Raw genomic sequence first — 6,684 nt, forward strand, 5'->3', positions numbered from 1 at the left:
TGTTGGCATTTGGGCCACTTCTTCTTGCAGCTTACTTGTTCCTTCAGGTCCTGCTTTGGCCCGATCTCGTATATACCACTTCCATTTAACAAGGGAGTGTTGCTGCGCACATCCAACTTTATGATTACGTGGGTCAGACAATAGCCACTTCATGATAGGTAATTCAGGCCTCATGGTGACTTGGTGGCCCATGGTGAGGCCTTCAGTCTCCAGCCAGGCCCAGTAACAGGCCAACAGCTGTTTTTCAAAGGGGGAGTAGTTGCTTGCAGAGGATGGCAAGACTTTACTCCAAAATCCCAATGGTCTATCTACGCTGTGATTCACGAATAAGGGTCTGCCAAAGACTGCACACTGCATCTTGATCTACAACTGACACCTCTAGCACCATTGGGTCAGCTGGATCATATGGTCCCAGTGGCAAAGCAGCTTGCACGGCAGCCTGCACTTGTTGAAGAGCCTTTTCTTGTTCTGGGCCCCACTCAAAAATGGAGGCTTTTCGTGTCACTTGATAAATAGGTCGAAGTAGAACACCCAAGTGAGGAATATGTTGCCTCCAAAATCCGAAGAGGCCCACTAGGCGTTGTGCCTCTTTTTTAGTCGTTGGGGGAGCTAAATGTAATAGCTTATCCTTCACTTTAGTAGGAATATCTCGACATGCCCCACACCACTGGACCCCTAGAAATTGTACTGATGTGGAGGGTACCTGAATCTTTGTTGGGTTAATTTCCCAACCCCTTGTACGCAGATATTGTACCAATGAATTTAGAGTCTTTGATACATCCTCCTGAGTGCGTCCAATCAGCATAATGTCATCAATATAATGGACCAGTGTGACATGCTGTGGAATAGACAGGTGGTCAAGGTCCCTTCGGACTAAATTATGGCACAGGGCAGAAGAGTTGATGTACTCCTGGGGGAGAGTTGTGAAAGTATATTGTTGCCCTTGCCAGGTGAAGGCAAACTGCTTCTGGTGGGCCTTTGAGACTGGTATGGAGAAGAAGGCATTAGCCAGATCAATAGCTGCATACCATGTACCAGGAGAAGTATTAATTTGCTCAAGCAATGTAATCACATCTGGGCCAGCAGCTGCAATTGGAGCTGACGATAATCCACTGTCATTCTCCAGGATCCATCTGTCTTCGTTACAGGCCAAATTGGTGAATTAAATGGGGGAGGTAGTAGGAATCACCACCCCTGCATCTTTCAAGTCTTTGATGGTGGCACTGATCTCTGCAATCCCTCCAGGCATGCGGTATTGCTCTTGGTTTACTCTTTTCCTAGGTAATGGCAATTCTAATGGTGTCCACTTGGCCTTTCCTACCATGATAGCCCTTATTCCACATTTTAGGGATCCGATATGGGGGTTCTGCCAGTTACTAAGTATGTCTATTCCAATGATGCATTCTGGAACTGGGGAAATAACCACAGGATGGGTCCCAGGGCCCACTGGACCCACAGTGAGGCGTACTTGAGCTAAAACTCCATTGATAGCTTGACCTCCATAAGCCCCCACTCTGATTGGTGGGCCTTTGAAACATTTTGGGTCTCCTGGAATTAGTGTCAGTTCTGAGCCGGTGTCTAGTAATCCCCGAAAAGTTTGATTATTTCCTTTCTCCCAATGAACAGTCACTGTTGTGAAAGGCCGCAGGTCCCTTTGGGGAAGGCTAGAAGGAAGACTAACAGTATAAACCTTCAGTGATGTAGCAGGATCCTCCTTACAAGGGACCCGGCCTCCCCTTCATTCAAGGGGTTGTGGGTCTGTAAACTGGCTCAGGTCTGGGAATTGATTGAGCGATCGTGACTGTCTATTCTGCTGTTCACCTGATCTACCATTCTTTTGCCTGTACAGATCACGTAAATATTTAGTAGGCTTCCCATCTATTTCATTCCTAGGGACACTGCGGCTAAGTAGCCAATGCCATAATTCCACACGAGACAGGTTGCTTTGATTGTTATTGAAAACTCGTTGTCTATTAGAACCACGCCCACCCTGTCTCCGTGGATCCAGTGCTGACACCTGCCCTCTACCATCACGGGGACCAATCAGCCCCATTGTGGGCAAATGTCGGAGTTCGCTTCGGGCAGTGGCCACTGTTAATCCTGGTGCACATAGAATAGCAATTACAGGAGTCTTAAGAGATGCTGGGGCCCACTTCACAAACTTGTTCCTTATGGTTATGGTAAAGGGTATGTCTTCAGGTCACCCCCTTTTTGGATCTATGGGAATATCTTGATAGATCCATTCTAACATACCAATTTCTCTAAGCTTTTGGATGCCTTCCTCTACAGTGTACCAAGGCAGGTCAGGGTCTTCAAGTTGGTCTAATCTAGGCCATCTGGCAGTCCATGCTTCATTGAACTAACCACATAAAGACTTAGATCCTTTTTTAGCCTGTCTCGCAGAGACATTGAAAGAAGAGTCTGTGCTTAGGGGTCCCATATCCAGAAACTCAGACTGGTCTAATATTACATTTCGTGCACCAGTATCCCACACCCTGAGTAACCATTCCCAGGGGTATTCTCCAGGCTTTTGCTTGTACGTATTTGAGAACTCAAGCAGGTCTTTATGTGTGTAGCGCACTTCTTCTTGGATAATCTTCTCAACCTCACCTTTAGGAGGTTTCTGAGACTTCATTTTAGTGACAGGTCTAGTGGAAATAATGGGTGCTGAGGGTGTTTCCTGGGTGCTCTCAGCAATACCTTGCGAGGCATCTTCCTCAGGTAATGCTACTGATGCAGCCCCACCTGGCCTATCAACTTGAATCGTTTGGCTAATCTGCTCAGGTGTTTCTAAGGGCTCAATATCCTCTACTTCCGGATCATCAGCCCCTATGTTCCCATCCCATGTTTCAGGGTCCCAACTTTTCCCAATGAATGCCCTTACTTTGGTTTCAGACACTACTCTAGATCTGCAATTCAGCTGCTGTTCTCATTCAGCCACTCGTATAATGAGACTCTGGACCTGGTTCTCAGCAATGTCAGCTCTTTTACTAGAGGAGAGAAGGCTCTCCTTTGTAGCACAGATGGAAGTTTTCAAATCTGTTAGTCTGCATGTGAGGCGTGCTTTTGAGGCTCTGAGATCATCCCTCTCCTTAATAACACTTTCCATCGTATGAAGGACCAGCCAACCAGCTTCGCTATACTTGTCATTTTCACAAAACTCCTGGAAAATATCAAATATACGATTGCCAAGAGCATCTCCTTTATCCAGCATGTCATCTACTTTAGGTGCTACTTTAATATTATCTTTGCTATTTCAGACCATGGATTAGTACGGGTAGTAGACGTATCCCTGTCAAGACTAAATAGGTTGGAAAACCAATTTAAGAAATCCATATTTGGTGCCAAAGGGACCAGGTATAAGGCATCATGCAAAAAAAAAAGAATATGTGTGCGTGTGTGTATATATATATATATATATACCATAATGAATGAAGGGGGAAGTGCAGAGTGGAGACCCAAGGCCCAAGCGTCGGCCACTGGAGATCCCCTCAGAGAGGGGTTTAGGAGAGGAGATGGGTCAGTCAGGGTGCGAGGTAGTGCCGATGAAGAGCAAAGCTTTCCCCCAGATTCTGGATGCTTCCTCCCCCCAACTACCATGATCCGAATTCTACCTTAGAGGGCTGGATAGGGCAGAGGTTGTACATTGGTAATATGAGGGCTGGAGGCACAGGAAATCCAGGGTGGATGATATCTTCTGGACCAAGGGTGTGAGGGATGATGCTGGGAGAGTATAGGGTGAGTGGGTTGGAAGGGGGAACTGATTACAAGGATCCACATGTGACCTCCTCCCTGGGAGAGGGACGGCAGAAAATGTGGGAAGGGAGACTTGGGATAGAGCAAGATATGACAAAATAACGATGTATAAATTACAAAGGGCACATGAGGGAGGGGGGAAAGGGGAGGGAGGAGGAAAAAAAAGGACCTGATGCAAAGGGCCTAAGTGGAGAGCAAATGCTTTGAGAATGATTGGGGCGGGGAATGTATGCATGTGCTTTATACAATTGATGTATGTATATGTATGGATTGTGATAAGAGTTGTATGAGTCCCTAATAAAATGTAAAAAAAGAAAAGGAAAAAAAAGAAAGAAAAGAAAATGATTAGGGCAAAGAATGTACAGATGTGCTTTACACAATTGATGTATGTATATGTATGGACTGTGGTAAGAGTTGTATGAGCCCCTAATAAAACGTTTAAAAGAAAAAAGAGAAATCCATATTTGTCAAACTGGCTGCAGCGCCAGGCCAGGCGCAGGGGCGGCGGAGGCAGTGGCGAGGGCGGCGTGAGAGCGAGGCTCTGGCCCTGCGCAGGCCCAGGCCAGCGGCGGCTAGGAGGGCGAGGCATGCTGACCTGCAGGCCGCGAGCGGCGGCAGCGGCGGCAAGGGGCGCAGGGGTTCCTGGGAGGCGCAGCGTCAGGCCCTGGCGCGCGCCCGCCGCCCCTTCCCCGCGCCGCGGCCGCCCGGGCAACTTGTGGCCAAAGTTTGGCCCCAGCCTCAGGAGTGCGCGGGGCGGGCCGCGAAGTTGGCTGTGGCCCCCGCCGCGGCTCGGGCCGGCCCATGGCCCGCGCGCCCCCGCCGGAGCCCCTGGGCGGCCGGGCTCCTGCCCCCGGGGCCCCCGGGCCTCAACGCCAGTGCGCCTCCCCCGGCCCCGGGCCCGCGCACGCGTGGGAAAGTTGGCCTGGAACCGGCCCGACCAGTTCCGCCGGCGCGCACACCGGCCGCAGAAGTTGGTGCTGCAAAACTTTTTTGGGGGGTTCCGCGGGAGCCCCCGTGCGTCGGGACCGGATGCGCGCCGGCTAGCGACCCCTGCGCCGAGAGAGGTACCCCCAGAGCGACGCGCAGCGGGGGCGCCCCGGACCCGCGGCCCGGGGGCTATGGCCATGGTGGCCGGAGGCTGGGGCGGCCCCGGCGGCGGTGGAGACGCGAATGGCGTGGACAAGGTGGGTGGCTACCCGCCCGCCACCGAGGACTCGGCCTCGCCCCCGGGCGCCGCCAGCGACGCCGAGCAGGGCGACGAGGAGCGGCAGGGGCTGCAGGTGGACTGTGTGGTGTGCGGGGACAAGGCGAGCGCAAGCACTAGGGCGTCCTCACCTGCCAGGGCTGCAAGAGCATCTTCAAGCGGAGCATACTCCTCAACCTCAGCTACAGCTGCAGGTCCAACCGTGACTGCCACATTGACCAGCACCACCGGAACCAGTGTCAGTACTGTTGCCTCAAGAAGTGTTCCGGTCGGCATGCGCAAAGAGGCCGTGCAGCGGGGCCGCAGCCCCCACTCGCCGCCAGGTCCTGGCGCCGCGTCTCTGGCAGCCCCCCCCCCGGGCTTGGCGCTGGCGGAGGCGGTGGGCGGAGACCTCTTCCATGGCCAGCCAGCGTGGGAGCTGATCACACAGCTGCTGCGCGCCAAGCCCTACCTGGCGGTGGCCGGCCACTTTGGCATGGGCGCGGCGAGCGCCTTCGGCCCGGGCGGCGCGGGCGCGGTGCTGGGCATCGATAACGTGTGTGGAGCTGGCGGCGCGGCTGCTCTTCAGCACCGTGGAGTGGGCGCGCCACGCGCCCTTCTTCCCCGAGCTGCCCGTGGCCGACCAGGTGGCCCTGCTGCGGCTCAGCTGGAGCGAGCTGTTCCTGCTGAACGCGGCGGAGGCCACCCTGACCCTGCACACTGCGCCTCTGCTGGCCGCAGCCGGGCTACACACCGCTCCGTTGGCCGCCGAGCGGGCGGTGGCCTTCATGGACCAGGTGCGCGCCTTCCAGGAGCAAGTGGACAAGCTGGGCCGCCTGCAGGTGGACTCGGCGGAGTATGGCTGCCTCAAGGCCATCGCGCTCTTTACTCTTGATGCCTGTGGCCTCTCAGACCCAGCACACGTGGAGAGGCTGCAGGAGAAGGCGTAGGTGGCCCTGACCGAGTACATGCTGACCCAGTACCCAGCCCAGCCCCAGTGCTTCGGCCGCCTGCTGCTGCGTCTGCCTGCCCTGCGCGCCGTCCCAGCCTCACTCATCTCTCAGCTGTTCTTCATGCGCCTGGTGGGCAAGACACCCGTTGAGACGCTGATCCGAGACATGCTGCTCTCGGGGAGTACTTTCAACTGGCTTTAGGGCTCCGGCCAGTGACCGACCTCCAGCGACACAGATGCTCGGGGTCCCCAGGCCAAGGATAGGGACAGCCTCCCCAAGTGGCTAACCAGAACCATGACTAGGGTGAAAGATCATTATGTAATATGCAGTAGCCCTTAGTGACCCTGGTTACAATTTGACTCGGAGGCTACTGGACTTCAGAGCCTTACAAGCCTGGAAGGTTTATTTCAGGCACAGCAAGCATATGCCTCGGCGGTGCTGACTTGCGTTCTGCACCTGGATAGGCACCTGAAGTCATTTGGAGAGGATGTCTATGTAAGTTGGTTTTACATAAATTTCTGTGCTGGATTCCTTGTGCTTGTGGATTTTCTTGTCCTTCTTGGTTTGCTGTTATTTTACTACTGAGTTGGCTTTTGTGGTTTTCTTCATTTTGATGAGGTTTCTTTCCTATTTCTTACGACATTCCCTTGATAGTTATTTTCTTATCTAGTGTAAGATGGTCATGTTTCTCTTGTGTACTGCTTGCCTTCCTCTCCATACAGTTTCTTTGCATGTACTTTTCTCCCCCTATTTGCTTCATGTTTGTCTCCATTGCAGATTGATATTTGTAGC

General features: G+C 53.1%; 1 pseudogene; it reads left to right on the top strand.

Annotated features, from left to right (window-relative positions):
* The first annotated feature begins 4,874 nt into the window (after positions 1-4,874).
* Positions 4,875-6,108, top strand: LOC142423045 (nuclear receptor subfamily 2 group F member 6 pseudogene; annotated as a pseudogene).
* Positions 6,109-6,684: the final 576 nt, after the last annotated feature.

This window comes from Tenrec ecaudatus, chromosome 12 (genome assembly GCF_050624435.1).
Source record: "Tenrec ecaudatus isolate mTenEca1 chromosome 12, mTenEca1.hap1, whole genome shotgun sequence".
In the NCBI taxonomy this organism is placed as follows: Eukaryota; Metazoa; Chordata; class Mammalia; order Afrosoricida; family Tenrecidae; genus Tenrec; species Tenrec ecaudatus.